At 45.2% G+C, this 23,208-nt stretch overlaps 1 protein-coding gene and 1 non-coding gene across 4 annotated transcripts in view; both read right to left on the bottom strand.

Annotated features, from left to right (window-relative positions):
• Positions 1–23,208, bottom strand: part of OPCML (opioid binding protein/cell adhesion molecule like) — a 911,865-nt gene that overhangs the window by 275,946 nt on the left and 612,711 nt on the right. The gene's annotated exons all lie outside the window — the stretch shown is intronic.
• Positions 4,460–4,528, bottom strand: TRNAA-AGC (transfer RNA alanine (anticodon AGC)). Its single transcript has one exon. It is a non-coding gene; the product is annotated as a tRNA-Ala (tRNA).

Here is a 23,208-nt window from a genome sequence, read left to right as displayed (position 1 = left end):
CGCTTAGAGCTACGTTCCAGACTGACACAGAGCCCCCAATCTTCAACTATCAGTTGAGTAGAGATTACAGAGATCCAAACAATTCTTGGGAGCCAAGAAGCAGAAGAAGCAGAAGAAGCAGAAGAAGAAGAAGCAGAAGCAGAAGAAGAAGAAGAAGAAGCAGGAAGAGGAGGAGGAGAAGGAGGAAGAAGAAGAGTTGATTTTTATATGCCGACTTTCTCTACCACTTAAGGAAGAGTCAAACTGGCTTACAATCACCTTCCCCTCCCCACAACAGACACCCTGTGAGGTAGGTGGGGCTGAGAGAGCTCCAACAGAGCTGTGACTCATGTGGAGGAATGGAGAAGCCAAACCAGTTCTCCAGATTAGAGTCCACCGGCCCTAACCACTGCTCTTAACCACTATACCATGCTTCCTCTATGAACTATCACTTCCTCTATAAACTTCCACTAAGAACTCAAAATCTGCTTTTTTATTTCTCCTCCTGCAAAGCTGTGCCCCTCCCACAACCCTCCGGCCAGTTGGCAGGCGCTGCCTGGCCACCCTCATCACAACTCTTAGGGCTTCCTTCACCATTCCGTGCGTGTTTCGCTTTAGGATTAACTCCTTCCCAAATGCCCCTGACTGGCCAGCGCGCTACCAGTTATTTAGGAAGGTTTAGTTCAACTAAATAAGCACCTGCCGGAGCAAAGGCACAATCCCCCTGCTGCACAAACGAAACGGAGGCCAGCTTCAGACCAAAGCAAATGTGCAGCCCGCAGAGAGATTGTACTCGAGTGGGGAGGTTATTACGCTACCGGCAATCAGGATTTGCAAAGCGATGTGGCATCCCTGATCAACGGGAAAGCGCTATGCTAACCAGCAGAACATGCAGCATTCCGACATTCTGTGTCTTTCGTTACTTGCGTCCCGGTGGCAGAGCCCGGGCCTCGAAAACTGAAGACTCAGCAGGAGAAAAGAGTCCTCATCAGCAACAATGAAGCTCTCTAAGTTGTTAGGCCGACAGGCTGATAAAGACTAAGAGGCATTTAATTTTCACATGATGGGATATCGCTTACAGGAGACAACAGCTCCGGCGCTTGGCTTCTCCTCCTCCGCCATCCCTGCCTCTATTGCAAATGGTGGGGGGGGGGGGCATTAACAGTTGAGTTGAAGGGGCTTGGCAGGTTCATTCATGGCCTCCTGTAAGAGTGATCTCTCACAGCCCCCTTACACTTTCAAGACAATAGTTCCCTGATGTTTTGCAAAGTACATCTAAAGAGATGGCTTAGTAGGCTGATGTTATGATGGGATAATGGTGAGGTATGTAATTTTGCTTGCATTGTAACACATTTATAATGCTGAGGAAAAACTGGCAGCTAGAAGCCGATTCTTGCTCACTAGGGAAACGAATGTCATTCTTGCTATTCACATTTGTCTCTCCAGACATTGGGGTTCTGAAGAGGGTTGCCAATCTCCAGGTGTGGCCTAGAGATCTCCTGGAATCACAACAGATCTCTAGACTACAGAGCTCAGTTCCCCTGGAGAAAATGGCAGCTTTGGAGGTTGGACTCTATGGCATTATGCCCTGCTGAGGTCCCTCCCCTTCCCCAATCCTGTCCTCCCCAGGAGCAATCCCCAAATATCTAGGAATTTCCCAACCCAGAGTTCGCATCCCTATTTCTGAGTTACCTACACTTGTTTGTGGAGTAGTACTGATGCATTAGCATTAGCAATCTGACATTTTCCCAGGGTTCTTTTTATTTTAGCACATTCTTCAAAACCGCAGCACATGTGCGGTTTACTGATTGCCCATGTGCATGAGTTCTTGTGTACACTGATTGCCACACCTTGCATAGCCCATTGTGACCAGATCACTTTAAGAGCCCCATGAGATGAGCTTGGGACATGGTCAGGGTTGCCAGCCTCCAAAGCAGCCATTCTCTCCAGGGGAACTGATCTCGATCATCTGGAGATCAATTGTAATACTGGGAGATCTCCAGGTGCCACCTGGAGGTTGGCAACCCTAGGGTCTCCACGGGGCATAAAGTGGGGTTTACTTAAGTAAATAATAATGAAGTAAATAATTCAAGGGCCCTCATAAAAGTATTAAAGCTAGGTTTAATTCACCCGTCAGCAAACAGGGATTCCCCAATTTGCTTCAGAATACTGCTTTAGATTAAATTAAGTGGCAAGACTGTTTTGCAGCAGCAGACAGCATCTCTGCTTGGTCTGATTGGAATGTTTTATGGCCGCATATTTTTCTCTCTCTCTCTCTCTCCAACCTTTGCTTTTTTTCCCCTTCGATTGACACCAAGACTTGGACTCTTCTGTGAAATGCAGGAACGAGCACAAATTGTTATTAATGAAAGTAAATAACTTTCATTAACTTCAATCGTAACTGTACTAAAAGCTGGAAAGATTGCATAATTAAAGTTATAACGTTAGACATGAAAAAAAAACACCCAACCATGGAATTAAAAGAAAACCAGCATGGAGAAAAACAACAACACTCTGTACTTGAAAGTGTTTCAGGCAACATTAATTACCCCACAGCTGTTCACTTGATAAACTAGAAGACTACTTTCCCCTCATATCTTTCTAATGAGAAAAGAAACAGGAACAAAGTTGCGATCTCAAACCCTTCAAGCCTACGTTCCTCTGAGAAACCCTGTGCAAAATCTCCTCTACAAACTAACTGCTAGCCCTCTGGCTTCATGTGGTGGTGGAAAGGGCGGTCAAATTGCAGCTAAGTTACAGCAACCCCTGTAGGGTTTTCGAGGCAAGAGACGTTCAGAGGTGGTGTGCCATTGCCTGCCTCTGCCTAGCGACCCTAGACTTTCCTTGGTGGTCTCCCATCCAAGTCCTAACCAAGGCTGACCATGCTTAGGGATTTGTTGAGATCAGGGTAGCCTTGGCCATCCAGGTCAGGACCTAGAATCGTAGAACCGTAGAGTTGGTGGTCTCCCATTCAAGTACTAACCAAGGCTGACCATGCTTAGGGGTCTGATAAGATCAGGGTAGCCTTGGCCACCAAGGTCAGGACCTAGAATCATAGCGTTGGAAGGGGCCATACAGACCATCTAGTCCAACTCTTCCTACTCTTCAGTAGAAAAGAGCAAGAGTCTAGTAGCACCTTAAAGACTAACAACATTTCTGGCAGGGTGTGAGCTTTTGTGAGTCACAGCTCACTTCTTCAGATACAGATAGAATGTGACATCCTGCTGGGGATTATGGGAACTGTAGTTTTTGCTGGCTCCCAAACTGAATGGGAAAGCTGAGAAAAGTAGTTTCCATCACCTCTCCCAGCAAGTTCTAAGCTTGTGCCAACAGTGGTTACTGCCTATGTGGCGATGATGAATGCCACCAACTGTGCAGATGCAAATACTCTCAAAACGCTGCTCATTTTAAATTGCAGGGGGGGGGAATAGCGTGAGCATATGGGGTGCTAAACTTGAGAGAAAACTGGCACTGGAGATAGGGCACGTTCAAACATTTTATGTGTGAGGATCACAGCTTCGCTGTTTGAGACACGATGGCTGCTGGCAAGCCAGGGCTACCTCAAGAGGAAGCGGTTCAGGCCTGTGATGCTGTCTGTGCTTTTGAAGTGAAGTACGTTTTGCATTTAAGCCAACTGCGGGCAGCAAGGATCCAAATCTCTAATGCCATCTGTGTTTTTGAATGTGCGACTTCATACAGACATTCGTGCATAATAACACACATGCAAAATGCAACACTGATTTGCAGTCCTTTCTCAGATGAGATCACATGGGTCTGCATGAGAATTCCCCATCTCAAAGTTGGGCCTGGTGTTCTCACGTGAACACATGAAGCTGCCTTATCAGACCCTCGGTCCATCAAAGTCAATATTTTCTACTCAGACCGCCAGCAGCTCTCCAGGATCTCAGGTAGAGGTCTTTCACATCACCTACTTGCCTAGTCCCTTTAACTAGAGATGCTGGGGATTGTAGCCTTGTTTACTCACAGAGAGGGCTCTTTCCTCTCTGAGGAAGAAGGACATCTTGCAAGCCTGAGTTTTCCCACCCTTTGCTTGAAGAGGCAGGATTGAACCTGGGGCCTTCTGCATGCCAAGCAGATGCTCTACCACTGAGCCACAGCCCCTCCCCATAAACACATGAAGCTGCTTTCTACTGAATAGGACCCTTGGTCCATCAAAGTCAGTATTGTCTACTCAGACCATCAGTGGCTCTCCAAGGTCTCAGGAAGAGGTCTTTGACATCACCTACTTGCCTAGTCCCTTTAACTGCAAATGCCAGGGATTGAACCTGGGACCTTCTGCATGCCAAGCAGATGCTCTACCACTGAGCCACAGCCCCTCCCCATAAACACATGAAGCTGCCTTCTACTGAATCAGACCCTTGGTCCATCAAAGTCAGTATTGTCTACTCAGACCATCAGTGGCTCTCCAAGGTCTCAGGAAGAGGTCTTTGACATCATCTACTTGCCTAGTCCCTTTAACTGCAAATGCCAGGGATTGAACCTGGGACCTTCTGCATGCTAAGCAGATGCTCTACCACTGAGCCACAGCCCCTCTCCGGGAATTACAACTGATCTCCAGACTACAGGAATTAGTTCCACTGGAGCAAATGCCAGTTTCAGAGGGAGGACTCCACTGAATCACATCCCTGCTGAGTTCCCTCCTCTCCCCAAACTCCACCCTCTGAAGGGATCACCCCCAAATCTCCAGGAATTTCCCAAACTAGAGATGGCAACCCAAGCCTGCACAATCAAACATAGCAAATTAGGTGTGGTTATGCCTGACATGCCCTGACCAGGTTAGCCTGATCTCGTCAGAGCTCAGAAGCTAAGCAGGGCCAGCCCTGGTTAGAATTTGGATAGGAGACCTCCAAGGAATACCAAGGAATACCATGATGCTTAGGCAGGCAATAGCAAACCACCTTCAAATGCCTCTTGTCTTGAGATCCCTACGGGGTCACCATACGTCAGCTGTGACTCAACGGCACACGCACACACATGCCTGACACGACAATGCCACAGAACGTCCTCAAATAGAAATCACATGGGTTCAGTGCAGCCAATCAGACATGACATATTCCGATGTCACTGAGGATGAAAGCAGAGGCCTCAGTATTCAAGTGCAAATGAAAGCGGGAACTTTTTCAATGTAAGTAAAAAAACCAAAATAGAGAATGTGAGTAATTTCCATTCAATCTTTATTCTTACTCTGCACTTTCCCTTGCCATTCATAATTCTATATGCCTCTATTGGGTCTATTAATATGGCTTCTATTTATACCAAGACGAGAGCTGACTCCAGATACTTGAGCGCTGCCCTATTCCCAAGTGTTGGCAAGTATATTGCTACAACACAAAAGCTCTTCACAATCTTCTGCTGTTCAAGGGGTCGTTATCTCAGGCACTGGCACCAATCTCTTCCGTGGAAGAAGATAATATGTATTATTTGCCAAAGCAAATGTGACATTAATTAGCAGGATTCTCACTGGCAAAGTCTCCCACTGAGAAGCAGATGTGTCACCGTCTCTCAGCTCCTTCTCTTCCTGCTGAGAAGGATCCAGGAAGAGTCTGATGTTCTGGGAGTTTTCATCACACCCATCATGGCGGTGCGAAGGCTGACTATCACTTCACTGCTAGAGGCACCCTCTCCACACCAGACCTGGGGGATAATTGAGGGAAAGCAAGCAATTGCTATAACAAAGTGTTGGGTCACTGTGTGGACTGATGAGTGATGGCTGCAGGCAGAGCTATTTCCCCCAGCGAGATAGAGTCAGTTGGGTAGCCGTGTTGATCAACAGTGGAAGAGCAAGATTCAAGTCCAGTAGCACCCTGAAGACCAGCAAGATTTCCTAAGTATAAGCTTTTGAGATTCAAAGGTCACATTAACACATGAAGCTGCCTTATACTGAATAGGACCCTTGGTCCATCAAAGTCAGTATTGTCTACTCAGACCGGCAGCAGCTCTTCAGGGGCTCAGGCAGAGGTCTTTCACATCACCTACTTGCCTAGTCCCTTTAACTGGAGATGCTGGGGATTGAACCTGGGACCTTCTGCATGCCAAGCAGATGCTCTACCACTGATCCACTGCCCCTCCCCTTTCATCAGCTTTCATGAGCACTCAAAAACTTATAACTGGGAAATCTTGTTCTCTAAGGTGTTCTGGACTCCAATTTTGCTCTTCCCCCATCAAATGGTTTAGTCTGCTCATGGATGGTGTCAGGAGATTCACAGATTCACTTAGGAGCATTATGATTTGAAGACGGGGCCAATCCCAGGGGACTATCCAGGGTGGTCTGTCCTTAAGCCCTATGTCTCTATCCAACTTCTGTTCCTCCCTTCCTCTAGGGAGAAAAGGGGAGAAGCATACATCAGAATTTGAACCCAACTCTCTGCAGCTCTAATCCCACACTCTAATCATTTTACCACACTGGGTATCAGTGGTCGCAAGTCCTGCTCAAAAATAGAAGACAATAAAAGGAGGGCCCAGAAGGGGATGAGGAGAAATCCTATACCTCTTCACTGCTTCCTTCCCTCTTGCTTGGCTCCCCACACTTCTCCCTCCAGGACCCTCCCACAACTGTATTTTCCCTCCCTTCATTGCTGCCACGGCTTTCTCCATGCTCCACTTTGTCCTCTATGCTTTTGGTTGTGTTCTCCATGTCTTCCATGCCAGCCTTGATCCTGTGAGATCTTAGTCAGCATTTTGTTCAAGTTACCTTTTATTTCTATTTAATCTTCTCAGTTTTCCAGATTTTTAACCCCCCACCCACATACACATATTTTCTTTAACTTTTGGGATTTTTCTGCACACCTGAGGATTTGTAGAAACATCTCCTGTTTCTGTATTCGGCCTCATTGGGCAGATTTTTTATTTGCACTCTGGAGTTAGATATATGATTGGGTTCTACCATTCTATATTTACCCAAATGCAAGACTAGTTTTTCCCCCCCTAGGTATGCCATCCAAAAAAAGAGGGGGTCATCTTGCATTCGCATACAAGTTACAGTTATGTCCAGTAATAATATTTTTTTGGCGTGTATACCTTTTTGTGTGGGGGCGTTTTACATTCAGGGTCATCTTCCTTTTCAGTAAACACGCTATTAACCTGTGTGATTGGCAGGCACTATGGGACTTCTGGTTCCACCAGGCTGGATATAAATACTAATGATGGATGAATCTCATTGAGCTCAGCTCAGAACTAGGCTCACTAAAGTAGGCTGTTTTGATGCAAAACTGGCAAACAGCTCAGTTTTTCCAAACAGAACACTCTGGGGCCCTCTACCCTCTACAGAACCTTCTGGGGCCCTCTTGATCAGGGCATCTGGAGCACTGCTATATCGAAAGAAAAGAAAAGAAAAGAAAAGAAAAGAAAAAAGGGAGGGAGGGAGGGAGGGAGGGAGGGAGAGAGAAAGAAAGAAAGAAAGAAAGAAAGAAAGAAAGAAAGAAAGAAAGAAAGAAAGAAAGAAAGAAAGAAAGAAAGAAAGAAAGAAAGAAAGAGGCAAAATCAACAACTGACCATACATGTGCTTTATCCGTTGTGGCTTCTGCTTTGTGGAACGGCCTGCCCGAGGAAATCACTCTCCTGGCCTTCCGCAAACTATGCGAAACAACTATTCATGAGTGCTTTCCTGCACAGGTAATAAAGGTGCACAGTACAAAATGGTTTCTCAAACTTACTTGGATAAATGACTGGGACTTGTGGCCTTCACTGCAGTGTACAGCACATTGTAAGTTATGTAATTTCTGCCCTGCTTAATGTGTCGTGCTAATACTTATGCTATACTTCTGTTTCTTTCTGGTGGTTCCAGACTTCTAATCTCCTAATGCATTAGTTAGCGAATGTCCCATATCATTGATTGTGTTGACTCACTATGTGTAATCTGCAGACTATAAATAACTTAAATAAATAAAATTCCAAATGCAGTTTATGGTCAGCCTGAGTACAGTCCAAAGCCTGCCCTGACTTGCAAACACTACAGAGGAACTAAAGTACAACCTATGAAGGGGTTACCAAATCACTCCTTATCACGATGATGTCAGAATACATCCCATGGTATTATGGACAAAAATCTACCTTTTTATCAAGCTGATTGTTAGTAAAAGAGGGTGATTAACTAAGGACATGAAGGTGTAATTAATTTACATCGTGATAATGAGAGAATTATAACAACCTGTAACAGAATTTTGTCTCCTGAGACATAACTCAGTTAAACAGAAATAACTAAACAAGTACTATCCGTAGGTTTAAACAGCAACTGGAAAGTTTGATACCATAGATAGTGATAGGTCACTACTAATCACTACTTTTTATCTCAGCAAGTTCCAAAACCGTGGTAACCTTGGTTTTCCCTCTCCCAAACTACTGCAACCTGTTCAGCGATAACAAACACAAAACAAAGGGAAATCAGATGATCTAGTTTTTTAAATTGTTCCCATTTTTAGTATTTGTTGCTGTCTTTGCTGGTCACGGACCGTAATAAATACCTTTGAGCTTTGATCTAGTTCATGGGTGTCAAACATAAGACCTGGGGGCTGGATCCAGCCCCTTGAGGGCTCTTATCTGGCCCGCGAGCAGCCAAGGCAGCCACCCCCCCAGTCCCGAGATGTCAATTATCAAAGAATGTTAAATAAAAGAAAATACTGTAAGAGTGTTATTCTTTTAAGCATTTTTGTATTTTAAGTAAAAAAACTAAAAGTAAAATTAATATCATTAATTGCCTTTGCCTTCTGTAAAGTTTTATCTCCAGTACCTGGCATTAAATTTTATGGTACACATGGTCTGGCCCAACCAAGTGACATGTAGGTAATATCCAGCCCTTGTAACAAATAAATTTGACACCCCTGATCTAGAAGAAGAAGAAGAGTTGGTTTTTATACGCCAACTTTCTCTACCACTTAAGGAAGAACCAAACAGGCTTACGATCGCCTTCCCTTCCCCTCCCCACAACAGACACCCTGTGAGGTAGGTGGGGCAGAGAGAGCTCTAAGAGAACTGTAACTAGCCCAAGGTCACCCAGCTGTGGAGGAGTGGGGAAACCAACCCAGTTCACCAGGTTAGCGTCCACTGCTCATGTGGAGGAGTGAAGAATCAAACCTGTTTCTCCAGATTAGAGTCCACCGCTCCAAACCACCGCTCTTAACCACTACACCACGCTGGCTCTCTAGTTCAAGAATGGGACCAGACGGGTCAATGATACAGGGAAGCCCAGATAACGCATACTGAGTAGGATCCTGGAAAGGTGGTCAGGCCAACACACCTGCTCATAAAATCAATCCGGAATCAAAGACGGCAGAGGCTGTTTGCAAGGTGGTCAACAGGTCCTCCATTTTTGCCAATTTATGCTTGGTAATTAGCAGCGTGTTCCAGGCTGAAGTGCCCCACATATTATTTTTTAATTTCTTTATGCTGAACTGCCATTCCAGATGTCCCTGCGAAGCCGGCACATACCTGCTTCATATTTCTTAAGAGCCCCTTTAACGCGACCTTTTGTATTTGCTCCATCAACACATTTACTGAAGGAAACATGAAAAATCACAGCCGAGGCTTAGCTATGCAAACAACCATTGTTAATAGCTATGCAAACGAAGGAGCAGGCAAGTGTGTGGGGAGTGGAATTTGTTTGACTTTCTCCTCTTGCATCGGGACCGTGAATAGTCATTTTAAAGGGCAGATTTAAAAAAGCAGCTTAGAGCAAGCATCAAAATCAACCCTGCATACCAAACAGATGCTCTACCACTGAGCCACGGCCCCTCGGATTGGGACTGCAAAAATCTGAAACCCAGTGGAAATCTAAAATGGATATGATATTTACAAGAAGAGTTGGTTTTTATATGCTGACTCTCTGCCACTTAAGGGAGAATCAAACCGACTTACAAGCACACCTTCCCTTCCCCTCCCTACAACACACTCCGAGGTAGGTGCCAGGTGGGGCTGAGAGAGCTCTAAGAGAGCTTTGACTAGCCCAAGGTCACCCAGCTGGCTTCGTGTATAGGAGTGGGGAAACCAACCCAGTTCACCAGATTAGTGTCCGCCGCTCATGTGGAGGAGTGGGGAATCAAACCCAGTTCTCCAGATCAGAATGCACCTCTCCAAACCACCGCTCTAAACCACTATACCAAGCTATATATGCACGCCATTACATACATGCCAATACCTCACATATTGATGCACAAGTAAATAATGCTGACAAAAAATACATACATTGTTCAGGATTTTAAAAATGGTAGCAGGAAACAAAGAATGATGGGAGAAGTGAAATAAAAAATCATCCATATCCCGACTCTCCCAAAATCCTGGGAGGTCATGTCCCTACAGCTGCCAATAATCAAGCCAACAGTGGGTCTTGAACTGGTGACCTGGAGATGGCAGGCAGAGAAATAGTGTTGGATTGTGAGGGCTTTGTTATGCCCAAATCCCTGTTAAATTAGCAGAGTGCACAAAGGCTGTTGTGCACAGAGAAGCCCATTCACACCTCTGTGTGTGCCAGGAACAAAATTGCTAGGAGCCTTTTGTCTATTTAACTAATATACTTTTGTCTATTTAACTAATATATTTATTGTAGGAAATCCATGTCTGGATAGGATAGAGTATAGTTGCCTATCTATTTTAACTAACTAGGATGGAGGGAGATCCAGGACATGCGTCCTTCCCTCATGGTGGCAAGATGGAGAAGAGTGCCAATGTGTGTGAGGAGGTGGGGAAGAAACAGGAAGGAAGGAAGTTTCCCTAAGAGTAGCAATCGACATATCAAAGGGATAGGTCAGAGCAGTAGAGAAAGGATGCCCCAGTGTCTTAGCCCCTCTATCTCTCTGACTCACTAGTCTTGTCCCCCTCTGGAGTCTGAGGTTAAGAGTCTGTGCAAAGTCCTTCACTTCCAACACTGCCCAAAACAACCCCAGTGCTAGCTAGATATCTTATCTAGGATTTCCAACCTCCAGGTGGGGCCTGGAGATCCCCTGCTTTTCCAACTGATCTCCAGATGACGGAGACCAGTTCCCCTGGAGAAAATGGCTCTTTAGAGGGAGGATTCTATGGCCTTGTACCCTGCTGAGGTCCCTCCCTGCTCCAAACCCTGCCCTCTTCAGGCTCCACCCCCAAAATCTCGAGGTATTTCCCAACCCAGAGCTGACAACCTTATATTTTATCTAGGTTTTTTATTATTATTATTCTACCGTTCCTCCAAGGAGCTCAGGATGCAATGCATTTCTCCATTTTATTCTTAACATGACCTTGTGAGGCTGAGAGAGTCTGAATGGGCCCCAGGGCCATCCAGCAAGTTCCAGGGCAGTGTGGGGATTTGAACTCAAGTCTCTTGGATTTCTGGACTGAGACTTTATCCATGACACTGCCCTGCAGAGCAAGCAGCCACAGCCAAACAGGCCTCCAGATGCCAATATAACAGAGGGGAGGGGCTGTGGCTCAGTGGTAGAGCATCTGCTTGGCATCCAGCATCTCCAGTTAGGGACTAGGCAAGTAGGGGATGTGAAAGACCTCTGCCTGAGGCTCTGGAGAGCTGCTGACAGTCTGAGTAGACAATATTGACTTTGATGGACCAAGGGTCTGATTCAGGAGAAGGCAGCTTCATGTGTTCATCTCCACTTAAAGGGACTTGACAAGTAGGTGATGTGGAAGACCTCTACCTGAGACCCTGGAGAGCCGCTGCCGGTCTGAGTAGACAATACTGACTTGGATGGACCAAGGGTCTGATTCAGTATAAGGCAGCTTCATGTGTGCATGTGTCCATGTGGGCCAGCTGATACTCCTTGATCCTGACAAAGGCTGGCGGCATGTCAGCCTCACATTCCGATCAAGGTAATCTTTGGCTCATTTCCTTTGGCTTCCTGCTCATCCAGCAATAACGCCTGTATCCCTGCTTGGCCCGAACAATGGATTATTTCAGCTCCAAATGGTGATGCGACCATGGCGCCCTCCCTTGCCTTCCATATCTATTGGTTTTACAATTCCCAAACACCAAAATTCATCTGAACTCAAAACACCACATACCATTTCATTTTACAACGCTTTCATTTTCCGGCCAGGTTCTCTTAACCATCGCCCCTGAACGTATTAAGAGAGGAGAAAAAGAAGAAGGTGGTGAGGATTAAAAAAAAAAAAGTTCAAGAAGCAGCGAAGGAGCCCCATCTCGCCTTTCAGCAAGCTGACTGTAATACGCAGAGATCTGTGCCGGGCGCCCCTCTAGCCGGGGAGCATCTTTTGTATGCTGCTTGAGGAAGACTTGGCCTGAAGCATAAAGAAAGGTGTCACGGAGGAAGCCAAAGACAGAGGAAGAAGAAAGGAAGCCTCGAACGTGACAGACTGAATGAAGCACAAAGCGTTCCGAAGCATCGGCGCTTGTCACTTTAATGACAGTGAATGAATGGCAGCTGTGGGGGCGCCTCCTTGACTGTCAATTGCGCTCGTCTTTGCTCCCTGGAATTTTCATTATTCATTACTCGGATGGCACGGACAGCGGCGCCAACGGTGGGGAGTGCCTAATCCCCCGCCCGATAATGTGTTTCTGATAAGCATGACGGAGCCAGCCCCGGTGATGGGACGCACGTTTCCGGCGGATAAAGCGCCGTTTATACGAGGCCGGCGCTGCGAATTTAGATTGCTGAGATAGACAGAGGTTGGCACTCAGCCGCCGTGCACAAAATATCGATCTGGGATCGAGAGCCCGGCGGGCTGCAGCCGCTGGGCCCACCCAGAAATGGGATTAGAAGAGTACGGCCTGCTCCCCCTGGGGAGGCCTCTGGGGGGGGGGGAAGAAACCCAGCCATGGATAATAGTGACGGATTGAGTCAATGCCCCTTTGCCCTGCTTTATGATCACCAGACATTTTGCAAACATGAACAGCGGAAATTAAGATTAATTACTTGTAGCAATTAAACAGCAAGGTGCATTAAACAGGCGTGTTTTATATTCATTTTTCAGATGGCTCAAACCAAGGAACTGATGGAGGGATTTATTTGATCTGCTTCTGATGCCCATAAAGTGGCAGGATTGGCAATAAAACCCGGGAGAACATAATGCTCCTGGAGCTGTCCGACATAACCTTGCTTTCTTTCGGGCTGAACTCAGGAAAGAGAAGCCGTGCTCTGATCTGTGGAAAAGCTTGCTCTCTTTCATCTATCTATTTACAACATTTATAATCTGCCTCTAATTACCTGCTCAAGGTAGCTAGGAATACATGAGCAAATGCATACTCGCTCACAAGAATGGCCCAGTGAATTCTTGCCCACAAGAATTCTGTTGTTTCTCGAATTGCTACCTTGGGCTAGTCCCAGCTCCCTTAGAGCTTAACTGGCTTACAATCACCTTCCCTTCCCCTCCCCACAACAGACACCCTGTGAGGTGGGTGGGGCTGAGAGAGATCTAAGAGAGCTGGGGCTAGCCCAAGGTCACCCAGCTGGCTTCATGTAGAGGAGTGGGGAAACCAACCCGGTTCCCCAGATCAGAGTCCACCGCTCCAAACCACTGTTCTTAATCATCACCCCACACTGGATCTCAAGCTTTCAAGAGTCCCTTTGTTTTCCTACTCGTGTCTGACAAAGGGAGTTTTGGCTCAAAAGCTAATACCCCCAAAATCTTGTTGGTCTCTAAGGTGCTACTGGACTCAAATCTAACCATTGGTCTAACACTCTTACTCAAGTGAGTAGGGCCTCTTGCCTTCCTGAGTCATTTTCTCCTTCTCCAGCAAAAGCTATTAGGAAGAAAGGGTTCGTCACGGTTCTTTTTCACCCTCTGGGGTACACTTGCTATTTCAGGTAGTCCCTAAAGCTCATTCTTGTTGTCCTCCTGGACTTGATAAAGGCTATTCTCAGAGGCATCCATAAATTGTGCCAGTTATCACCGTGTCAAGAATAGGAAACCACAGTTGTTCCCGTTTTACAGAAGGATGGGACACGTTCTGACTGCTAAGTCGCTTTCCCACGGCCGCCCATAGAATTTATAGTACAATTAATAATAGGGCTCTTAATAACATTTAGCATTTGAAGAGAGGTCTGAGAGTTCAAAATATTTCATATACAATGAGATTTGATTTCAGGTCTTTCCAGGCCATCTCTAACCACTCTACTGCTGCCTAGATGAATCCTGGCATCTGTTTCTTCTTGCTCTCATCAGCTATCTGAAAATATAGCAATTTTTGTGAAAATGAAGGTTAAAATAATCCCTGAGAATGTTTCATTCTAGGGTTGCCAGGTCCCTCTTCGCCACCGGCGGGAGGTATGGGCACAGCCTGAGGAGAGCGGGGTTTGGGGAGGGGAGGGGCTTCAATGCCATAGAGTCCGATTGCCAAAGCGGCCATTTTTTCCAGGGGAACTGATCTCTATCGGCTGGAGATCAGTTGTAATAGCAGGAAGTACCTGGAAGGTGGTAACCCTAGGATAAAGGCAGAATTTAGGAATTCAGCTTTCTTCTTAAAATAATCATAAACGAACCACAGAAGCTGTTTAATGGCCTCACTCACTAACAAACTGATCTTGTTTTCATGTTTTGGAATAGCTTAATCCTGAATGTGATAACATTCCCGACAACCAAGTGCATTACAGTGTGACAGCTTTCCACTGACCTAAGCAATTGCATTTCAAAAACACCATTAGTGTCTTTCTCCTCTTCATCTAATCCTGCCACCCAGCTCTCCTCCACACCTTCTCCTCTCCGGCTAGTAAAAAGACTAGGCACAATATCACTATTAAATTACTCCTAGAAGTACGTCCCCTCTAAGAAAATCAATGCGCACGCATTTCAACACTTGTCATGAATACATCAACCAGGCAATCTAACACAGATTATTTTGCTCTGTGATTTCAATAAATAAAAGTGCCCCGGCAAACTGTTTGTCTGTCTCATCCCTTTCTCTTTCAGGCACATTCTGGTGTATGTATGTGGTTCTCCTCTCCCTTGTTTTTTCATGTAGTTGTGTAGTGGTTAAGAGCGGTGGTTTTATATGTTTTATCATGTAGTGGTGTAGTGGTTAAGAGCAGTGGTTTTATATGTTTTATCATGTAGTGGTTAAGAGCGGTGGTTTTATATGTTTTCTCATGTAGTGGTGCAGTGGTTAAGAGCAGTGGTTTTATCATGTAGTGGTTAAGAGAGGTGGTTTGGAGTGGTAGACTCTGATCTGGAGAACTGGGTTTGATTCCCCAGTCCTCCACATGAGAGGCAGAGGCTAATCTGGCAAACCGGATTTGTTTCCCCAGTTCTACACATGAAGCCAGCTGGGTGACCTTGGGCTAGTCACAGTTTCCTTAGAGCTCTCTCAGTTCCACCTACCTCACAGGGTGTCTCTTGGGGGGAAGGGAAGGGAAGGTGATTGTAAGCTGGTTTGATTCTTCCTTAAGAGGTTGAGAAAGTTGGCATATAAAAACCAACTCTACTTCTTCATCACAACAACCCTGTGAGGTAGGTTGAGCTGAGCAAAAGTGGCCTTCCCGACTAAGCAGGGATGTGAAGCAAAGTCTCTTCAGACTTAGTCCAACACTCTAACCATTACACCACCATTACAGCACATCCCAACTACGTTCAAGGAGACTGTAAAAGGAGGCTGGTAAGATATAGAGCTCCCCCTTCTGGATGCACACCTTAACGTGGTGAGGGGGTTTGTGTGTGTCAGGGAAGCTGAGAGCAATAGCGTAAGGGGTCTAGACTCTATCAAGAGACTAAACTCCTAGCAGAGTCACTCAAGACGAAATGGTCACAGCTGAGACACCAGACGAAGATGCATCCACCCCCTTAAGGGATCAATGGCCACATCCACAGAAGAGAACTGGCATTTCCAGTGGGTATGGGGGCAGAGGAATCCCTGAAGGTTAGCTGCTGGGCAGCAGCAGTAGTGGAAGGTGACACTTGCAGAGGATCTTTCGTAGACAACGGCAGTGCCACTACGGCTAACCTTGGTTAGTGGGGAAACTGCGCAGAAGAAGGCACTGGTAAACCACTTCTGACCAACCTTTACCTTGAAAACCCTATGATGAGACAATCCAAAATGAAAAAAAGATATAGTGCTGGAAGATGGGCCCCCCAGGTCGGATGGCACTCAATCTGCTACTGGGGTACAGCAGAGGACAAGTACGAGTAGCGCTGTTCTTAATGATGCGATTGGACTAAAGCCGAAAGGACGTTCAGTGGTTGACATGAATAGATGCAAAAGGAAAGCCCGAAGCTGTTCGACACATATAATAGGAACATGGAATGTGAGAAGCATGAATCAGGGTAAGCTTGAAATTGTTAAACAAGAAATGGAACGTATGGACATTTCAGTCCTGGGAGTAAGTGAATTAAAGTGGACTGGATTACCGTAGGACATTTTCAATCAGAAAATTACAAAGTGTTTTATTCAGGGAATGACAAAAAGAGAAGAAAAGGAGTTGCTTTAATAGTGAGGCAAGATGTAGCAAAAAAAGTCAGGAGCTATAATGCAAAGTCTGACCGAATAATATCAATCAGACTTCAGGGAAAGCCTATCAACATAAGCATCATTCAAGTTTATGCCCCAACTACAGTTGCTGATGAAGAAGAAATTGAAAGTTTTTATGCCAGTGTTCAGGATGAAATTGATTACACACCTAAACAAGACATGCTGATAATCATAGGTGATTGGAATGCAAAAGTAGGAAACAAAGCAGACGCAAATGTTGTTGGCAGATTTGGGCTAGGAGCACGGAATGAAGCAGGAGAACGCCTCGTAGAATTCTGTGAAGACAACAATCTGTTCATTGGAAATACATGTTTCAGGCAACCAAATAAACGATTGTATACATGGACATCACCAGACGGCCAGTATAGAAATTGAATATATTATATAATTGGAAGCAGAAGATGGAGAAGCTCTATTCTCTCAGTCAAAACAAGACCAGGAGACGACTGTGGTACAGATCATGAATTGTTAATATCGAAAATCAAGATAAAGCTTAAGAAAAACACCAAAACATTCATAGCACCAAAATACAATCTAAGCAATATTCCGGAAGAGTTTAAAGACCATGTAAGGAACAGATTTGCATTACTGAGTTCAAGTGAATGTAAATCTGAAGAACTATGGGTGGAAACTAGAGATATTATCAAAGAAAAATGTGCAAAGACTATTCCTGTAGCCAAAAGAAAAGAAAAACCTCGATGGATGTCTGAGGAAACTCTTAAAATTGCCAGAGATAGACGAGAAGCAAAAGTAGAAGGTGACAGAAATAGAATCAAAAGTCTAAGTGCAATGTTCCAGCGACTCGCACGTAGAGACAAAGAGACCTATTATAATAACCAGTGTAAAGAAATAGAAGAGAACAACAAAAAAGGAAGAACAAGAGATCTGTTCCACAAGATCCAAGAAATCAAAGGGAAATTTAAAGCACGGTTAGGCATGCTGAAAGATCAGCATGGAAATACATTAACTGAACTAGACAAAATAAAGAAAAGGTAGGAACAATACACGGAAGAACTATACAGAAGAGATGAAAGGATAACAGATTCTTTCCAAGAAGAATCTTTTGAAGAAGAACCTACAGTTTTAGAAAGTGAAGTGAAAGCTGCATTGAGAGCAATCGGGAGAAACAAATCACCAGGAGCAGATGGGATATCAATAGAGCTATTCCAAGCCACAGAAACGGAGTCCATCAAAATCTTGACAAGAATATGCCAACAGATATGGAAAACAAAACAATGGCCCACAGACTGGAAACGAACCATTTACATTCCAATTCCCAAGAAAGGAGACATCAAAGATTGCAGCAACTATCGGACCATCGCATTAATTTTTCATGCAAGTAAAGTGATGCTCAAAATCTTACAGCAAAGGCTGTTACCGTATATGAAATGAGAAATGCCTGATGTTCAAGCTGTTTTCAGAAAAGGATGAGGCACTAGAGATCATATTGCAAATATACACTGGTTACTGGAGCGTACGAGAGAATTTCAGAAGAAAATCAGCTTGTGTTTCATAGATTACAGCAAAGCTTTTGACTGTGTGGATCATGAAAAGCTATGGCTGGTTTTAAAGGAAATGGGTGTGCCACTACATCTGATCATTTTGATGCGCAACCTGTACTCTGGACAAGAGGCCACAGTTAGAACAGAATATGGAGAAACGGAATGGTTTCCAATTGGCAAAGGTGTCAGACAAGGATGTATTTTATCTCCCTATCTCTTCAATCTATATGCAGAACATATAATTAGGAAAGCTGGATTAGTTTTAGATGAAGGTGGAGTGAAAATTGGAGGGAGGAACATTAATAATTTGAGATATGCTGATGACACAACATTTTTGGCAGAAAATAGTGAAGATTTGAAACGACTACTGCTGAAAGTCAAAAGAGAAAGTGCCAAAGCAGGACTACAGCTGAACATCAAGAAAACAAAAGTAATGACTACAGGAGAATTACACAACTTTAAGGTTGACAATGAGGAAATTGAAATGGTTCAAGACTTTCTATTCCTTGGCTCTACCATCAACCAAAAGGGAGACTGCAGCCAAGAAATCAGAAGGTGATTGAGACTGGGAAGGGCAGCCATGAAGGAGCTAGAAAAGATTTTGAAGTGTAAGGATGTGTCAGTGGCCACCAAGACTAGATTAATTCATGCCATCGTATTCCCTATTACTATGTACGGGTATGAAAGTTGGACAGTGAAGAAAGCTGATAGGAAGAAAATAGATTCCTTTGAAATGTGGTGTTGGAGGAAAGTGTTGCGGATTCCGTGGACTGCCAAAAAAAACAAATCAGTGGATTATAGATCAAATCAAGCCTGAACTGACCCTAGAAGCTAAAATGACAACTGAGGCTATCGTATTTTGGTCACGTCATGAGACGAAAAGAGTCACTGGAAAAGACAGTCATGCTAGGAAAAGTTGAGGGCAGCAGGAAAAGAGGAAGACCCAACAAGAGATGGATTGACTCAATAAAGGAAGCCACAGCCTTCAATTTGCAAGATCTGAGCAAGGCTGTCAAAGATAGGACATTTTGGAGGACTTTCATTCATAGGGTCGCCATGAGTCGGAAGCGACTTGACGGCACTTAACACACACACACAAGATATAGAGCTGTGTCAAAATTATCTATTTTAGCACTGTTTTTCTTTTGCACAATTCCCTCTTCTCACTGTTCGTTGTTAAGGATGCGGGGAAACGACAACGAGAGACACTTTTAGATTCTTATGTTGTTTGCATCCTGTTGGGCAAAAATGTCTCCTTCGTTAAAAATGCAAATTCCAGCACACAAAAAATAAAACCTTCCCCGAGATTCAGCTCAGCCATCATAAGGTGCACAAATATCTCCCCCAGATTGTCACATTCGTTTCTAATTTGGACGCAATGCTCTGGAGATGTGCACAAGGACTTCCAAAGGAGTGCCGTGTAAGTCTGTTCCAGCAAAACTAAGCAGGAGTCTTGTCGCACTTACAAAAAGAATAACACTTTCTATTCTGGCACAAGGCTTGCTTGGTCGGAAACCACTTCATTTGATGCACGGTGCGGTTTCTCACAAGGAGGATCTGCTTCGTGCATCTAACAAAGTACTCCCTGGTACGCGAAAGCTTATGCTAGAATAAAAACGTGCTTAAGGTTCCATGCCGCTCCCATTTATAAAACTTCCTCCATGCTCTCCGGAATTCAGCCAGCTTCTCTATTAATTGGTACAATTCGCAAACAGCAAGCAGCTTCAGAGGGAAGCCGTGTTGTTGTGCAGTAGAACAGCTAGACACGAGTCCAGTAGCACCTTGGAGACCAATAATCTTTTCAGGCTATGAGCTTTCGAGAGTCGACACTCCCTTTGTTAGATATCTGATGAAAGGAGCTTTGACTTACGAAAGGTCATAACCCGAAAATCTTGTTGGCCTCTAAGGTGCTACTGGACTCGATCGAACTGTCCAAGCAACACTTGATTTCTGTTTCATCCATTTCACTTTTTGTCATTAGGTCCCTGCTTTCCATTGTTTGTTTTGTGCATCTGTGCCGGGCGCGCTTGCACATATGGTTCTATACACGATGTATTTACACAGACATAAGAACAGCCATGCTGGATCAGACCAAGGCCCATCAAGTCCAACAGTCTGTTCACACAGTGGCCAACCAGGGGCCTCTAGGAAGCCCACAAACAAGACGACTGCAGCAGCACCATCCTGCCTGTGTTCAACTGCACTTACTATAATAGGCATGCTCCTCTGATACTAGAGAGAATAGGTATGCATCATGACTAGTACCCATTTTTACTAGTATCCATGAATACCCCTCTCCTCCATGAATACGTCCACTCCCCTCTTAAAGCCCTCCAAGCCGGCAGCCATCACCACATCCTGGGGCAGGGAGTTCCACAATTTAACTATGCATTGTGTGAAGAAATACTTCCTTTTATCAGTTTTGAATCTCTCACCCTCCAGCTTCAGCAGATGACCCCGTGTTCTAGTATTATGAGAGAGGAGGGAGAAAAGCTTCTCCCTGTCCACTCTCTCCAAACCATGCATCATTTTATAGATCTCTATCACGTCACCCCTTAACCGCCTTCTTTCCAGACAATGGACAGGGTTTACAAATGTGCCCTTTTCATTTCTTTTGGACTTTGTTTGTTGGTGTTTTGTGCCTTTTTTGTTTTGCCCCTTTTTGTTTTGTCGTTGACAGTCCTGATTTGTCTGTTTGCTTTATATGGCCTTTTGACACCCTTTCTATGCCATTCACACACCATTTGCATACAGTGGTCACAAAAGCAACGCTGAGCAATGCGCTGGTTTTAATGAGAAGAATCAGTCACAAAATGCAGACAAGAGATAAGGCAATGGGGGACATCTTGGTTCAGTTCGGACGAGAGAGAAGCAAAAGCAAAGCAAGAATTTCTTGGCAGGTCCCACAGGGATGAGAAATTTACGGGATCAGTTGCTGGTGAGCACTACCGGGGGGTGCCGTTGCAGTCATCTAGCTTGTGGCCTTCCTGAAGGCAACTGGTCAGCCATGGTTTGAACAGAATGCTGGACTTGATGGACCCTTGGTCTAGGGTTGCCAACCTCCAGGTGGTTGCTGAAGATCTCCTAGAATTACATCTGATCTCCAGACTACACAGATCAGTTCCCCTGGACAAAATGGCAGCTTTGGAGGGTGAACTCTTTGGCATTACATCCTGCTGAGGTTCCTCCCCAGGCTCCACCCCCAAAATCTCCAGGTATTTCCCAATGCAGAGCTGGCAACCCTACCCTGGTCTGACCCAACATGGCTGTTTTTATGACACCGAGTTTGATTCCCCACTCCTGCACATGAGCGGCGGACACTAATCTGGTGAACCGGGTTTTATTCCCCCACTCTTCCACATGAAGCCTGCTGGGTGACCTTGGGCTAGTCACAGCTGTTTCAGCCCCATCTGAGAAGGGAAGGTGATTGTAAGCCGGTTTGATTCTCCCTTAAGTGGTAGAGAAAGTTGGCATATATAAACCAACTCTTCTGAGTCATGACCCAGGAGAAGCCATCCTATCTCCTCTTCCTGCCATAAAGATGGACCCAATGGTACATCTCCAACTGATAGCAGGGATATTCAGCAGTGGAAGGGGACTTCCTCACCTTCCCCCTCACTGCAGCCCCAAATGACCCCAAAAATGATACTCCCGGGGGAATACAGGGCACATACGAAGGTGGAGCCAGAGGTCTGCTGTAGGAAGACTGAACTGGGTGAAAACTGTCCCCAGATTATGAGAGGGAGGGCAAGAAGGGATGAGTCAGTGTTCAGCTCTCGTAGCCATTTCTAACATGCTCAGGGTAATGCTGGTTGCCATTTTGGGGTCAGGAAGGAATTTTCCTCCAGGCCAGATTGTCCAGGGATCCTAAAGGTTTGTTGCCTTTCTCTGGGCACAGAGCAGGGGGTCATTAGGGGAGTGGGAGGGAGGGTAACAGTGAATTCCCTGTGTTGTGCAGGAGGTTGGACTAGATGACCCTTGAGGTCCCTTCCAGATCAATGATTCTGTTTGTCTTAGCAGAAATTCCCCATGGGGATCCATGCAGCTTGGTTTTAGGGCCTGCGACACTCCTTCAGCCTGGTCAGCTGGTCACTGCTGCAAGCCCCTCTCTGTGCTGGCAAGAAACACCCTCTCTCCTGCCTCACTGCGGCCCTCTTGCTTCTCACCCTGGCTTGCAAGACTGTTCGGTGGCCTCAACGACTCAGCTGGATCCTACTTTGTCCTCAGTTGTATGATCTATGGCTTTGGCTCCCCATTAGAAATGAGGAAATGTCTCCAATCTCAGTTGTTGTTTTCCATTTGCTTGTACGTTTGTCAATTATTTTGATTTTGTACTTGCCGCTCTCTCTTTTGTCGATCCCTTTGTATTGTATAGGCACGTCGATACAGTTTCCATATAAAATTTATATGGTATTCACATGTACCACCTAAAAAGGTAAAGGCAGTCCTTTGTGCAAGCAACAGGTAATTACTGACCCATGGGGTGACGTCACATCTTGACGTTTCCTAGACAGACTATAGCCATTTATGCACGGCAGGTTTTGCTTTGGATTTGCTGCTCTCTAGGTGCACATTTTCCCCATCCGAATTCTCAAAACTCGGCATGGGGGCTTATTGTTGAGAGTCCACCACTCCAAGTGACACCATGCTGTCTCTCTGGAAAGCGACTTACCAATCAGAATGTGTTCCATCCTTCTGTAAAATGGGAATAACTGTGGTTTACTATTTTGTCATGGTGATAACTGGCACAATTTACGGATGCGTCTGAGAACAGTTTTTATCAAGGCCAGGAGGACAATGAGAATGAGCTTTAGAGACTACCTGAAATACCAAGTGTGCCCCAGATGGTGCAAAAGAACAACAATGAACCCTGTGAGGTAGGTGGAGCTGAGAGAGTGTGACTAGCCCAAGGTCACCCAGCTGGCTTTGTGTATAGAAGAAGTCCAGTTCACCAGATTAGCCTCTGCCGCTCATGTGGAGGAGCAGGGAATCAAACCCGGTTCTCCAGATCAGAGTCCACCACTCCAAACCACCACACCACTGGCCCACGGTCTCCCAGCAGGTTTCATGTGGAGGGGTGGGCAATCAAACCCAGTTCTCCAGATTAGAGTCTGCCGCTCTTAACCAGTACACCAACCATGAAGCACGGTTACTTACCAGCACCACTCTCAAAATACTGCGCTGAATTCAAATGTACCAAATACAGATATGAAATGTTCAGTGAACACTTCACAAATATTTGATTTGTCTGGAAATGTCCAGTGAGTTGAAGAAGAGAACTTATGGAAACAATTTTATGTCAGTTGCAAT

The sequence above is a fragment of the Euleptes europaea genome, chromosome 14, assembly GCF_029931775.1.
Source record: "Euleptes europaea isolate rEulEur1 chromosome 14, rEulEur1.hap1, whole genome shotgun sequence".
Lineage (NCBI taxonomy): Eukaryota > Metazoa > Chordata > Lepidosauria > Squamata > Sphaerodactylidae > Euleptes > Euleptes europaea.
Note: the sequence above shows the minus strand (reverse complement) of the source record. Positions and strands in the feature narration are given on the sequence as shown.